This window comes from Phascolarctos cinereus, unplaced genomic scaffold (assembly GCF_003287225.1).
Source record: "Phascolarctos cinereus isolate Bilbo 61053 unplaced genomic scaffold, phaCin_HiC Scaffold_7;HRSCAF=346, whole genome shotgun sequence".
Taxonomy (NCBI): domain Eukaryota; kingdom Metazoa; phylum Chordata; class Mammalia; order Diprotodontia; family Phascolarctidae; genus Phascolarctos; species Phascolarctos cinereus.
Genome location: NW_027556180.1, coordinates 190,671,889 through 190,687,854, shown reverse-complemented (window position 1 = coordinate 190,687,854; position 15,966 = coordinate 190,671,889). Strand labels below are relative to the sequence as shown.

Here is a 15,966-nt window from a genome sequence, read left to right as displayed (position 1 = left end):
AGTCCATTTTTCTTGGAGGCTTTGGATGTAGGAGCTTTGGCTTTCTTGTCTTCTGATTGTATGTTTTGATCTTCATCAGAATAATTAGTTTCTATGTTCTCAGTTTTTAGTCTCTATTTGCTCACATTCCAGACAATTATTTAACTTTTTAACTATTTTTAAGGCAGGAGATCTGCTTCCAGTGTGGAGAATGCACTGTCCCAAACTTCAGGGGTTTTGTGCTTTTGTTTTCAGACATATTTCTATGGACCTGTAAGTTTTCAGCTCTTTCTAGGTGGTATGATTAAAAGGGAAGTGTTTGCTCCTTTTCTGGCTTGTGTTCTGCTCTATGACTGAACACAAGAGCTCTTTTCTGCCTTAGAACTCTGACGAGGATTCTCTCTCCACAGCTGCCACAAGCTCCACCGCACCAGTACTCTCTTCCTCCCAGAACGACCACCCAGGACTATCACCCAGATCCAAACCTGGGCATAGCAAGACAATCCTGCCTCAGCACCAGTAAAGAGATCTCTGCAATCTTTCTCTGATCAGCAGCTAAATTCCTTATCCCCCTGTCTGCAGAATGAAAACTCAGGGAGTGCTACTGTGGCCACTGTCCCAAGGCTCCTCTAAGGCTAAGTCTTGACCAGGCTTCTCTCTCACCCAGGTCTGACAGACCTTTCTCACTGGCTTTTCCACTTGTCTTTGTCATTTGTGGGTTAAGAAGTCTGGAAACCACCACAGGTTCCTGTGATTCAGTCCCCTGAGGACTGTCCTGGGTTTTCTCTGGCCCCTTCTTTGCCTGTGTGGCCCATGATGAACTGTACTCCTCTTCCAGCTTGGTACAACATACCTCTTCCATCAACCATACACATTGTCTCGGGCTGGAAATTTGTTTCACTGTTTTTGTGAGTTCTGCTGCTCTAGAATTTGTTTAGAATCACCAGCTTACCCCCATTACATATAATGCTTGTTGATGGTTTTTGATAAATGCTATCTATCATTTTAAGTAAGACTCCATTTATTCCTATGCTCTCTAGTGTTTTTAATAGGAATGGATGTTGTATTTTGGCAAAAGCTTTTTCAGCATCTATTGAGATATTCATATGACTTCCATTAATTTTGCTGTTAATATATTCAATTATGCTCATAGTTTTCCTAACATTGAACCAGCCCTGAATTCCTGGTATAAATCCTACTGGTATTATCCTCAAGATGAGTTGTTGTAATATCTTTGCTAATATTTTATCTATAATTTTTGCATCTATACTAATTGGGGAAATTGGTCTATAATTTTATGTTTTGTTAATTTAATTTATCAACTATCACTTCCATAACCAGAGTTTTAAATTTAAATATAAAGTCTAATTTAAATTTTCTCACCCTCTTTTCCCACCTCCCTCCCCATGAAGGTGTGCAATCTGATGTAGGCTATACATATACATTCCCATTAAACATATTTTCACATTAGTGATGTTGTAAGGAAGAATTAGAACCAATAGGAGGAACCACAAGACAGATAAAACAAAACAAAACAGAAGAAAAAATAGCAAATAGTATGCTTCAATCTGCATTCAAATTCCATAGTCCTTTCTTTGGATGTGGATAGCAGTTTCCATCATGAGACCTTTATAGATATCTTAGATCCTTGCATTGCTGAGCAGGGCTAAGTCGGTCAAAGTTAGTCATTGCACAATATGGCTGTTACTGTGTACAATGTTCTCCTGTTTCTTTTCACTTAACTAAGCATCAGTCCCTGCAAGTCTTTCCAGTTTTTCTGAAGTCAGCCTGTTCATCATTTCTTATAGAACAAAAGTATTCCATTGCATTCATATGCCACAACTTGTTCAGCCATTCCCCAATTTATGGGCGTCCTCTCAGTGTCCAATTCTTTGCCACCACAAAAAGAGCTGCTATGAATACTTTTGTACATGTGGGTAATTTTACCATTTGTATGATCTGTTTGGGGACAGCCCTAAAAGTTCTATTGCTGGGTCAAAGGGTATGCACAGTTTTGTAGACCTTTGGGCATAGTAACAAATTGTTCTCCAAAATGGTTGCATCATTTCACAACTCCACCAACAATGCATTAGTGTTCCCATTTTCCCACATCTTCTCCAACATTTATCATTTTCCTATTTTGTCATGTTGGCCAATTTGATAGGTTTGATGTGGTACCTCAGAGTTGTTTTGATTTGCATTTCTCTAATAAATAGTGATTTATTGCATTTTTTCATATGACTATAGATGGCTTTAATTTCTTCACCTGAGAACTGCCTGCTCATATCCTTCAACCATTTATCAATTGGGCAATAACTTGTATTCTCAAAAATTTGACTTCATTTTCTATATATTTTAGAAATGAGGCCCTTATCAGAGAGAGATATTGGTTGTAAAAAATGCTTTCCCAGTTTTCTAATTTCCTTCTAATCTTGGTTGCATTGGCTTTGTGCAAAAAAAAAATCAATTTATTGTAATCAAAATTATCTATTTTACCTTTTGTAATGTTCTTTGTCTCCTGTTTGGTCATGAAATCTTCTTTTCTCCATAAATCTAATAGGTAAACTAGTCCTTGATCTCCCAGTTTGTTTATATTATCAGCCTTTATATCTAAATCATGAACCCATTTTGACTTTATTTCGGTATATGCTGTGAGATTTTTGTCTATGCCTAGTTTCTGTCATGCTCTTTTCCAGTTTTCCCAGAAGTTTTTGTCAAAGTGTAAGTTCCGCTCCCAGAATCTGGGGACTTTGGCTTTTCCAAATAGGAGATTACTATAGCCATTGACTACTGTGTCTTACATACTTAACCCATTCACTGATCTACCACTCTGTTTCTTAGCCAGTACCAAGTAATTTTGATGATTTCTGCTTTATAATACAATTTAAGGTCTCATATAGTTGGTCACTTTTCCCTGCCTTTCTTTTCCCCTGCAAGTTCCCTTGATATTCTGGACTTTTTGCTATTCCAAATGAATCGTGTTATTATTTTTTCTAACTCTAGAAAATAATTTTTGTTACTTTCATTGGTATGGCACTGAATAAGTAAATTAACCTAGATAGAAATTTCATTTTTATTATATTAGCTTGTCCTACCCATGATCAACTGATGTTTTTTCAGTTATTTAGATCTGACTTTATTTGTGTGGTAAGGGTTTTGTAATTGTGTTTCTGGGTTTGTTTCATTATGTAGACTCATAAATATTTTATAATGTCTACAGTAAGTTTAAATGGAATTTCTCTTTCTATCTCTTGCTGCTGGGGTTTATTAGTAATATATAGAAATGCTGATGATTTATGTAGGTTTATTTTATAGCCTGAAACTTTGCTAAAGTTGTTTATTATTTCAAGCAGTTTTTTACTTGATTCTCTAGGATTCTCTAAGTATATCATCATATCATCTGCAAAGAGTGATAGCTTTGTTTCTTCTTTGCCTCTTTTAATGTGTTCAATTTCTTTTTCTTCTCTTATTGCCAAAGCTAGTGTTTCCAGGATAATATTGAACAACAGTGGTAATAATGGACATTGTTCTTTCACCCCTGATCTTATTGGAAATGCTTCTAGCTTGTCCCCATTACATATGATGCTTGTTGAAGGTTTTAAGTAAATAGTATGTGTTATTTTAAGGAAGACTCCATTTATGCTTATGCTCTCTAGTTTTTAATAAGAATGGGTATTGTATTTTGTCAAAAACCTTTTCTGCATCTATTGAGATGATCATGTGGTTTCTGTTAGTTTTGGTATTGATATGATCAATTATGCTGATAGTTTTCCTCATATTGAACCAGCCATGCATTCCTGGTATAAATTTTACCTGGTCATAGTGTGTTACTCTTATGATATGTTGCTATAATCTATTTGCTAATATTTCATTTAAAATGTTTTCATCTTTATTCATTAAGGAAATTTATCTATAATTTTCTTTCTCTGCTTTCACTCCTCCCGGTTTAGGTATCAGCATCATATTTGTATCATAAAAAGAATTTGGTAAGACTCCTTCTTCACCTATTTTCCCAAATAGTCTATATAGTATTGGAATTATTTGTTATTAAATGTTTGATGGAATTCACAGGTAAATTCATCTGTCCCTGTAGATTTTTTCCTACAGAGCTCATGATTGCCTTCTTCGATTTCTTTTTCTGAGATGGAATTATTATTTTACTTCCTCTTCTGTTTATCTGAGCATTGTATATTTTTGTAAATATTCACCCATTTCACTTAGAATGTCAAATTTATTAGCATATAGTTGGGCAAAATATTTCTTAATTATTGCCTTAATTTCCTCTTCCTTGATGTTGGATTCACCTTTTTATTTTTATTTTTTTAATACTGTTTATTTGGTTGTCTTCTTTCTTTTTTTTGATTAAAGAAAGCTTTATTTTTTTACTTGCTTTTTTCCCCCCATAAAATCAGTTCTTAATTTAATTTGTTATTTCAATATTTTTCCTAATTTAATTTTATTAATTTCTCCTTTGGTTTTCAGTATTTTCAATTCGGTATTTAATTGAGGATTTTTAATTTGTTCTTTTTCTATGTTTTTTTTAGTTGTATGACCAAATCATTGATCTCTTCTTTCTCTATTTTATTCATATAGGCATTTAGAGAAATAAAACTTCTTCTAGGAACTGCTTTTGCTACATTCCATAAGTTTTAGTATTTAGTATTGAGTTTCATTATTGTCATTCTCTTGAACAAAGTTATTGATTGTTTCTATGATTTGATGTTTGGCCCACTCATTCTTTAGGATGAGATTATTTAGTTTACAATTATTTTTTAGTCTATCTTTCCACGGCACTTTATTACACATATTTTTTTTTATTCCATCACGATCTGAAAGGAATGCATTTTATATTTCTGTCCTTCCTAACTCGATTGTGAGGTTTTTATGCCCTAGTATATGATCAGTTTTTGTGTATGTGCCATGTACTGCCAAGAAAAAACGTATATTCTTTTCAATCCAAATTCAATTTTCTCCAGAGGCCTACCACATCTAACTTTTTTAAAACTCTATTCATCTCCTTAACTTCTTTCTTATTTATTTTGTAGCTAGATTTATCTCATTGAGGGAGGAGGAGGCTGAGGTCCCCCACTAGTATAGTTTTGCTGTCCATTTCTTCCTGTATCTCCTTGAACTTCTCCTCAAAGAATTTGGATGGTATTCCATTTGGTGCATATATGTTTAGTAATGATATTACTTCATTATTTCATATTACTTGAAAGGTCTATGGTGCCTTTTTATTTTTGCTTTTACTTTGTCTGAGATAAGGATTGCTACCCCTGCTTTTTTTTTTTACTTCAACTGAAGCAAAATATATTCTACTCCAACCTTTTACTTTTACTCTGTGTGTCCCTCTGTTTCAAATGTGTTTCCTGTAAACAACATATTGTAGGATTATGTCCATTCTGCTATCTGCTTCTGTTTTATGGGAAAATTCATCACACTCATATTTTCAGTTATGATTACTATGTGGGTCTTTCTCTCCATCTTATTTACCCCCTGTTTATATTTTTCTTTCTCCTTTCTCCCTTTCTCTTCTCACTAGTGTTATGCTTTTGACCCATGACTCCCTCAGTCTCACCTCACTTTTTTTCCCCCTTACTCTCCTACTGCCTATAGGGCAAGTTAGACTTCTATACCTAAGTGATTATGTTATTCCTTCCTTGAGGCAAATCTGATGAGGGTAAGGTTCAAACAATGCTTATCTCCCTCCCTTCTTTCCCTCTACTGTAATGGATCTTCCTGCCTTTTCCTACAACATAATTTACCCTCATCTGCCTCCTCTTTTCCACTTCTCCCAGTACATTCCCTTACTTAGATAAGATTAATCCATTTACTTACATCCATTTAATCCACTTGATTAGGTTTTTATCATTACATCAAAGTCAACCTATATCCACTCTCTAGATGTATACTTCTTTAAAGTGGTGTAATAATAATACAGTTCTCAAGAGTTACAAATGTCATCTTTCATTGTAGGGATGTATATAGTTTACCCTTATTAATAACATGTCATTGTTATTGTTTTACTTTGGTCCCATTTAACTTTTTATGGCTCTCTTGAGTCTTGTTTTGGAATATCAAATTTTCTGTTGAACTATAATTTTCTTTCTTTCTGGTCCTTTGCCTTTTTTTCCCCTTTACTCTTATTACTTCTTCCCTCCCTTCTATTCACCACCTCCCTTTTCTTTTCTCTTTCCCCTCCAACTTCCTATAAGGTAAGTTAGATTTTGATACCTAATCAGATATGTTATACCCTCTTTGGATCAAATATGATGATAGTAAGCTTCAGACAATACTCAGCTACCTACCTTCTTTCCCTGTATTTTAATAGGTTTTTGTGCCTTTTAATGTTATGTAATTTACCCTTGCCTGCTTCCTCCTTTCCTCTACTCCAAGTACAATTCCTTTTCACCATTTAATTATTTTTTTTGCCATCACATCAAAGTCAACTTATATTCGTGTCTTCTGTCTATGTATACCCTTTTTAAATGTCAGAATGACAATACAGTTTTCAGGAGTTACAAGTGTCATTTTCCCTTGCAGGGATGTAAATACCATGCACTTATTAATAACATGTTGTTCTTTTTCCCTGTTTTACCTTTTTTGCCCCTCTTGAGTCTTGTATTTGATGATAAAATTTTCTGTTGGGTTCTGGTGTTTTCTTCAAGAAAGTTTTGAAATCCTCTATTTCGTTAAATGTCAATCATTTCCCCTGAAAGATTATGCTCAGTTTCAATGGGTACTTGATCTTGGTTGAAATCCAAACTCCTTTTCCTTATGCTATATCATAGTCCATGATTTTTAATCTTTTAAGGTAGAAGCTGCAATGTCCTGCATAATTCTGACTGTGGTCCCATGATGTTTGAATTATTTCTTTCTGGCTGCTTATAGCATTTTCTCTCTGACCTGATAATTTTGAAATTTGACTAGAATATGTGCTGGCATTTTCAACTTGAATCCTCTTTCAGGAGGTGATTGGGGCATTCTTTAAATGACTCTTTTACCTTCTGGTTTCAGTACCACAGGATGTTTTTCCTTCATGATTCCTGAAAGATGGTGTCTAGGCTCTTTTTTCATCACGGTTTTCAGGTAAATGAATAATTATTAAGTTCTCTCTTCTGGATCTATTTTCCAGATCAATTGTTTCACCAGTGTGGTATTTTTGTTTTTTGTTTTTTTCTCATTCTTTTCTTTCTGTTTGACTGATTCTTGATCTCTCATAGAGTCATTAGCTTCCACTTACCCAATTCTAATTTTTGACAAAGTGTTTTGTTCTTTTAAATTTAGTACCTTATTCTCCATTTGGCCCATTTTACTTTTTAAGGAATTCTTCTTTTCAATGATTTTTGTGCTTCCTTTTCCATTTGGCAATTCTACTTTTTAAAATTTTTATTTCTTCAGTGCACTTTTTACTATTTGGTCAATTATATTTTTTAAGGATTTTTTATTTTGCAGATAATTTTTATCCTTCCTTTCCAAACTATTGATGCTGTCATATTTATTTTCCCAACTTTTCTTCTACCTCTCTTATTTGACTTTTAAAATCCTTCTTAATATTTTACAAGAGCATTTTTGGGCTTGAGACCAGTTCATATTTCCCTTTCAGGTTTCAGATGTGGGTATGTTGATAATGTTGTCCTTTTCTGAATCTTTCCTTGATCTTCCCTTTCCCCATGATAACAATCTGTGGTTTATATCCATTTCTGCTTTTTGCTCAGGGTATTTACATCTTTCCTATTTTGAAAAAAAATTGAGCTCTGCTGCTGCATCTCAAAGGACATTGCCCAAGCTTCTTGCTCTGGGAACCCCAGACCCGGTCACTGGCATTGTGGGGTGGGGCCTCAGATGCTTGCAGTTGGTGGCTGTAGGGTTCTTGCATGTGCTGGGCTGTGGTCAGAAACACTGGAGCTCTTTGGGTGGGGTTAGGGATTCTGGCCCCTGGGGGATGCCTGTTCACCTGGGCCTTGCACTCCTTTGTTTGGCTCCTACTCTCTCAGGCTTTGCACAGGGATGTTTTGCTGTGAAGGATGTTTGCCAGCCTGGAGCTTTGGCTCCAGTAGTTATACTTCCTGGAATTGTGCTGGAGCACCAGAAGATTTGGCTGCTGGAAAAAACAAACAAACTATTGGAAATGGTGGTTTTCTGAGCTGATGTGTACTGATTCCCCTTACTGAGGGATTCAGGGGGTACTGGTGATGGCATCTGCTTGGTCCACTACCCTGGGGCTCAGAATTTCCCTCTAATATGCTGAGGTGGGGCTTACTCCTGGCTTCCTAAAATGCCTCCTGTCCTGTACTGCTCTCCCTCCCCTTTCTTGTTAATCCCCCAAGCTTCCTGATGTCCATGACTGCTCCACCTCAACTTTCTACTGGCTCAGTTGTTCCAGAGTTTTTTCTGGGGTCTTGGTTTTCAGAGGTGAATAAGGTTATTCCACCATCTTGGCTCCCAGAAGCCAAAGTGCACCCATTCCTCTTAAAAACATTATAAAGCATAGGCATAAATGTAGTCTTTCTAAAAATAATAAGTAGCATCTGTCTAAAATCATTGGTAACCATTACACGTAATGGGGATAAACCAGAAGCATTTCCAATAAGATCGAGGGTGAAAGAAGGATAACCATTATCACTACTGTTATTCAATATTGCAGTAGAAATATTAGCTTTAGTAAAAAGACAAGAAAAAGTAATTGAAGGAATTAGAATAGGCAAAGAACAAAGCTATCACTCTTTGCAGATGATATGATGATATACTTATTGAATCCTAGAGAATCAATTAAAAAAGTAATTGAAATAATTAACAATTTTAGCAAAGTTGTATGATATAAAATAAACCTACATAAATCATCAACACTTCTATATATTACTAACAAAGCCCAAGAGCAAGAGATAGAAAGATAAATTCCATTTAAAGTTACAGTAGACAACATTAAATATTTTTGAGTCTACCTGTGAAAATGAAACTAGGAAATATATGAACAAAATTACAAAACACTTCACAAAAATAAAGTCCAATCTAAATAATTAGAAAAACATCAGTTGTTCATGGGTAGGTAATATAGGTAGACAACATAATATAAATGACAAGTCTATCTAAGTTAATTTACTTATTCAATGTCATACCAATCAAACTACTAAAAATATTTCATAGAGCTAGAAAAAATAATAATAAGATTCATGTGGAAGAAAAAAAGGTACAGAAGATCGAGGGAACTAATGAAAAGTAATGCTAGAGAAGGTGGCCTAGCCATACCAAATCTTTAATTGTATTTTAAAACAGCAATCATCAAAACTACTTGGTACTGGCTAAGATCTGGTGGATCAGTGGAATAAGTTAGGAACAAAAGACACAGTAGACAGTGACTATGTAAATCTGTTTTATAATACCAAAACCTTCAACTTCTTGGATAGGAACTCACTGTTTGAGAAAAACAGCTGTGAAAACTGGAAAAGGGTGTGGCAAAAACTAGGCATAGACCAACATCTTACACTGTATTCCACAGTAAAGTTAAAATGGGCACATGATTTAGAAATAAGGCTGATCGTGTAAGCAAACTGGGAGAGCAAGGAATAGTTACCTGCCAGATTTGTGGAAAACAGAATAATTTATGACCAAACAAAAGACAGAGAACATTGTACAATGCAAAATGGATCATTTTGATTATCTTAAATTGAAAAGTTTTTGAACAAGGATAATTCAACCAAGATTAGAAGGCAAGCAGAAAGCTGGGAAATGTTTTTTTTGTTTTGTTTTGTTTTTTTCCTAGCCAGTTTCTCTGATAAAAGCCTCATTTCTAAAATATATAGAGAATTTAAACAAATTATAAGAAAACAAGTCATTCCCCAGTTGATAAATTGTTAGATGATGTGAACAGGCAGTTTTCAGATGAAGAAATTAAAGCTATATATAGTCATATGAAAAGATACTCTATATCACTATTGATTAAAGAAATGCAAATCAGAACAACTCTGAGGCATCACATCATACTGTATTGGCTAAAATGACAAAACAGAAAAATGATGAATGCTGGAGAAGATGTGCAAAAATCTGAACACCAATTGGTGGAGTTGTGTGTTGAAGTCCATTAGCGTTGTACCTCAATTTCATTATGGCATGCTTTCCAGGGTTCTTGATAATGGACAATGCTCTCGTGATTTCCCAGGAACCAATGAAGTAATACAAGGTTGTGTACTTGCTCCCATGCTTTTTAGCATGATGTTTTCAGCCATGTTGTGAAATGCTTTCTTTCTTTTTCTTTTCTGACTCTACAAAACATTAACATAAAAAACTTTTTTGTTTGCATTTTTACCTGGTTTAGAAAAACTGGGTTATGTAATGTTGTTTAGAGTTTTTCCCTTAGTTCTAGGTATTGTATTTGTTTGAAGGAGACTGGCAGCATTACTATAACTAGTTATGCTGCTAATTAACCTTCCACAATTGTATGGCACATCAGAGATAACACTGCTCCCTTCAACAATGAAAGCAGCCCAATGAAATGTGCACTCAAATCCTTTCAATAAGGATATACATGGCATCAAGATCAGCTACCTCACTGACGATAAATTCTTCAACTTGAAAAGACCACAAGCCAACACCAAAATGGAGGACTGTTGGTGGGTGATTTTGTGTTTGCAGATGATACTTCACTCAATGCATCATCTGAAGCTGAGATGCAACAAATTTTGGATCAATTGTCTACTGCTTGCACTAATTTTGTCCTAACGATTAATACCAAGAAAACACAGGTACTCCATCAACCACTACCACACCATTCATATGTTGAACCACCAGTTGCAACAAGTGAGATGTTTTGAATGCTGTGGATAATCTCATTTACCTTGGTAGTGTACTTTCCAGGGATGTACACATTAATAATGATGTTGAGACCTGCATTGCCAGAGTTAGCTCAGTGTTTGGAAGGCTCCAAAGGAAAATATGGGAAGAAAGAATTATTAGACTGATTACCAAACTGTAGGTCTACAGAGCTGTTGTGTTGAACTCATTGTTGTGTGACTATGAAACCTGTACAATATACCAGCACAATGCCAGGAAACTGAATCACTTCCTTTGAATTATCTGGATGATAGAAGATTCTGAAGATCATCTGGCAGGATAAGATACTGAACACTAAGGTCATTTCTGAAACAAAACTGCCAAGCATTCAAACTTTTCTTCACAGAGCACAACTCCAATGGGCTGGCCATGTTATTAGAATGCAAAATGTATGCTTGCCAAAAAGACTATTTTATGGAGAACTCACACAGGGCAAGCATTCATATGGTGATCAGAAGGAGCAATACAAGGCCACTATCAAGATCTCTCTTAAGAACTTTGAAACTGATTACGTGACATAGGACACTCTAGAATAGGAATGCTCAGCATGGTGTACCCACATCAGAAAAGGTGTGGCTCTTTAAGCAAAGCAAAATTGAAATAACTCAATAAAAATGCAAGATATGCAAACTTAGTGAATCCACCCAAAAGGTTCACATGGAGTATTTGTGCCTGACCTGTGGTAGAGCCTTCTGAGCTCATATTGGTCTGATCAGTCACAGTAGGACACACTAAAACTTGACTCTAGCATAGTGGTATCATTTTGGTCTTCTTCAAAAACAAAAGGCAGCAACAACTTTCCAGGGATGTACACATAGGTGATCAGATTGATGCACAAATTGCAAGAGCCAGTTGAGTTTTGGGAAGCTACAAAAGAAAATATAGGGAGGAGTGGTATTAGGCTGAATATCAAATTGCAACTCTGTAGAGCCATTGTGCTCACCTTCTTTTTTGCCTGAATAGTATATCTACACCATACCAGGAACCTAAATTGCTTCCACTTGAATTGTCTTAGGAAGATTCTGAAGATAACCTGGAAGAGCAAAGTGCAAGACACCAAGGCCCTTTCTCAAAGTAAACTGCCAAACATTCAACCTCTACTGCAAAGAGGGTAATTCTAATGGCCTTCCCATGTTGTTTGAATGTCAAATGTACACTTGTTTAAAGACTCTTTTATGGCAAACTCACACAGGGCAAGCACTCACATGGTGGTTGGGCAGAAGCAATACAAGGAGACTCTCAAGGTCTTTCTGAAAAAACTTTGAAACCCTGTGCTTCTAGGGCAGTTTTCTTTCATGAGTTCTTGAATTATGATGTGTACTATCCTACTTTTATCATGACTTTAATTTAGTCCAATTATTCTTCTCCAATACATTTTCAAGTTCAGTTATTTTTCCAATGATATACTCTATTATTATGTTTTTACATTTTAAATAATTTTTTCTTCAGTGATTTTTGTACATCTTTTTTCCATCAGGCAAATTCTGCTTTTTAATGTATTCTTCTCTTCAGTGGATTTTTGTTACTTTTTTAAAAATTTCACCTATTCTGTTTTACAAGGTGTTAGTTTCTTCAATATTTGATTGTCTCTCCTTTACCAAGTTGTTGATTCTTTTTGTCTTCACGTTCTTGCATATCTTCCATTTATTTTCCCAGTTCGTCCACTACCTCTGTTACTTAAATTTAAAAATCCTTTTTGAGCTTTTCTAGGAATCCTTTTGGGGTCTAAAGCCAAGTAGGACTTTTTTTTTTGAGGATTTGATATAGATGTTTTGACATTATTTTTTTTTCTTCATTTGTTTTTGATCTTCCCTGCCACCATACTAACTGTGTATAGTCAGATTCTTTTGTTGTTTTTTTGTCCTTTCCCCCAGCCTATTTCTTGACTTTTAACTGCATGTTAAAGTTGGACTCTGCTCCTGTGCATAAGGGGGCAATTTCTCAATATCACTTTTTCTGTGCTGATGTTTTCAAAGCTATTTCTGAGGGGTTGTAAGTTGTATATTTTTCCAAACTCTCATGTTGTAAGGAGACGTGTGCTTACAGTTCTCCTGGACTGCATTCTGATCTATGAGTTATCATAAGTACTTTTTTTTTCTATTCTGGAACTGTAACCAAGGACTCTGCTCCTGTTCCTACTTCTCTTTGCCCTAGAACTGAGACCTAGAATCATGTAAGGGCAATGAAATAGAGTCTTTCTTCCAGTGCCAGCAAAGGAATGATCCCCTGTAATCTTCTGACTAGTTGTCAAACCCTTCTATTGTCTGTAGCCTAAAAGCTCTGGAATTTAATGCAGCTACTGATTCAATCATCCCCTACTGTTTTGCTGTGGTATTGACTGTGCTGAACTGCATTCCATTCTAACCCCAATGAGACATGTTTATCTTGCAACCCTCTTCAGTTATCTTAACCCTGACAATTGTTTCACCCTATCCTTTTGTTGGTTCTGTCACTTTAGGACTAATTTTGAAGCAGGTTTTTATTTTTTCAAATGTTGCTTAGAGTGGAATTTGGGAGAACTCAAGCAAGTCCCCATATTTACTCCATCATCTTGAATCTACCCCAAAGCATGCTATTTTCTTTTTTTTTAAATTTTATTAATTTATTTTGATTTATCAACAATCACTTCCATATGCTTTTGAGTTGAAAATTTTTCTCCCTCTTCCTCCACCCCACCCTCCCCAAGACAGCACACAATTTGATATACCCATTAAATATATTTTCACATTAGTGAAGTTGCAAGTAAAAATTAAAACCAATCGGAGGAACCATCAGAAAGATGAAACAAAACTCAACAGAAAGTAAAAATAAATGATAGTGATTGGACTTCCATAGTTCTTTTTTTGGATGTGGACAGCATTTTCCATCCCGAGGCCTCTGGAGGTGTCTTAGATCCTCGTAATGCTGAGAAGGTTCAGTTTAACAATCTTAGTCATTGCATAACGTGGCTGTTATTGTGTACAAAGTCCTCTTGGTTCTGTTCACTTCACTCAGTATCAAATCATACAAGTCTTTCCAGATTTTTCTGAAGTCAGCCTGTTCATCAGTTCTTATAGCACAATAGTATTCCATTACATTCATGTACCACAACTTGCTCAGCCATTCCCCAATTGATGGCAAACCATGCTTTTTTCAAAGGAAAAAATCCAAACTATATAAATAATATGAAAAAAAATTCTCTAAATCTCTAATGATTAAGGAAATGTGATTTACATTAATTCTAAGGTTTCATCTCAAACCTATCTATCTAGAAAAGTTAACCAAAAATATTTAAAATTAAAAATGTTCACGTGTCTGTGGGAAAACAGGTACAGCAAGGCACTGTTGGTAGATCTGCAAATTAATCTAGCCATCTCAAAAAAAATGTAAAAATACCTGGAAAGTCATTAAATTCTGCATACCCTTTATTCAAGAATACTACCAATAACCAACTGCCCAAATCAAGAAAAGTTAAAAAAAGATTTATATGTACAAAATATTCATAATAACCATTAGTAGAAGGAAATAAATGGAAAATGAGAAGTTCTTCATCTAAGGAATAGCTGAACAAATTATAATATGTGAAATTAATAGAACATCAGAAGTGACTGAGGAGAGATTTCATTGACATTTGTCCATATTTATGTTGACAAATTCATGATGAAATGAGTAGAACAAGATTCAACCTACTTTTCTGAATTCATTTCAAATTAGTCCCTTTTCAGATTTATACTTTTAAGAAAAAACTAGGTACCTGTTTTTTTGTTCAGGGTGCCTCCCATTCCTAAACCCACTACCTATTCATTTGTAACTCTTTTGAAAATAGTCCCTCTCAGAGGTGGAGTCAATATGGCAGAGTGAAAATAGGGATTCACCTAAGCTTTCCACCCAAATCTCTTCAAATAACTCTAAAAAGTGGGTCTGAACAAATTTCAGAGTGGCAGAACCCACAAAGAGACAGAGGGCAGCAGATTTCTAGCCCAAGGCTGCCTGGAAGGTGTATGGGAAAGGTCTGTTGCAACGGCCTGAGAGGCAAGCTTCCAGAGTGCAGGGCGCAGTGCAGACTTAGCCTATGCAAAGCCAGAGCAGGCCTTGAATACTGAATCACCGGTAGCAGTGGTGGTTTCCAGTCTTCTCAGATCTCAGATGCCGGAGACAACAAAGAAGTTTAGCTAAAGGGGTCTGTTGGATCTGGTTGAGAGAGAAGCACCATTTAGCACAGGGCTTTAGGGCATGCCAATATAGCCCTGGGTGCAGCAAACCTTGGGAGTGACTGAATCTGCTGCAGTAGTGGCTGCAGCAGCAGCAATGGCTGATGCTGGAGCTATTAGCCTACAGACTGAACGTTTGAAAGTCACCTATTTTGACTTCTGGGAGCCAAGATGGTGGAGTAAGCAATAAGTCACTCTCAATCTCCCTTACTGACCTTTAAATATCCAGAGCATATCACCCCAGGAAAAATTCTGAAATAGTGGAGCTAACATAAATGTGAGGTGCAACACTTTTTTAGCTTTGGTGACTAGAGGGCTTAACAGGAAGGTCCCTCTTGTTGAGGCTGAAGGAGACCAATACACCAAGGGAGGCATCCCACAAAGCCATTGGCAAGCCCCAACTCAGCAAATCAGTAACCAGGTCCCTGGCCCAAAGCACAAGAAACTGGGACAGTGTCCCCTGTGCCCCAGAAGTAGAGATCAATTTAAAAAGTCAGAATAAGACTTCCACTTCTGGGAGCCAAGATGGCATAGTAAGAGATGAATCTCTCTTACCCTCCCTTATTTACCCCTGAGAGCCCAGAAAATAACACCCCAGGAAAAACACTGGAACAGCTGAACCAGAAGAAATATGGGGTGCAGCAGTCCAGTAGTCCAGGTAGCTTGAGGGATTAACTGGAAAAGCTTCTCTTACCCTGGGAGAAGGGGAGCAGTACAGAATGGAGGCATCCCAGCAAGCTAGCAGAAAGCCCGACCTCAGCATACCATGAGGAGATCCTGACACCCACGTGGTTGAGCAGGCAAACACCAATAACTGGACTCCTGAATGCCTCATTGAGGGTGAGGGACTGGTGGAAATCAGCTCAGAAAATCACCAGGTGCCTCCACATTCTATAACTGGCTCTCCCAGTGCCTCAGCAAAACTAAGGGAAGCAGCATCTTAAGGGGCCTCAGGCAGATAAACACT

General features: G+C 36.2%; 1 non-coding gene across 1 annotated transcript; it reads right to left on the bottom strand.

Moving 5' to 3' along the window:
- Positions 1 to 10,349: 10,349 nt before the first annotated feature.
- On the bottom strand, positions 10,350 to 10,479 carry LOC144454943 (small nucleolar RNA SNORA19). The gene has a single exon (XR_013483488.1). It is a non-coding gene; the product is annotated as a small nucleolar RNA SNORA19 (small nucleolar RNA).
- Positions 10,480 to 15,966: the final 5,487 nt, after the last annotated feature.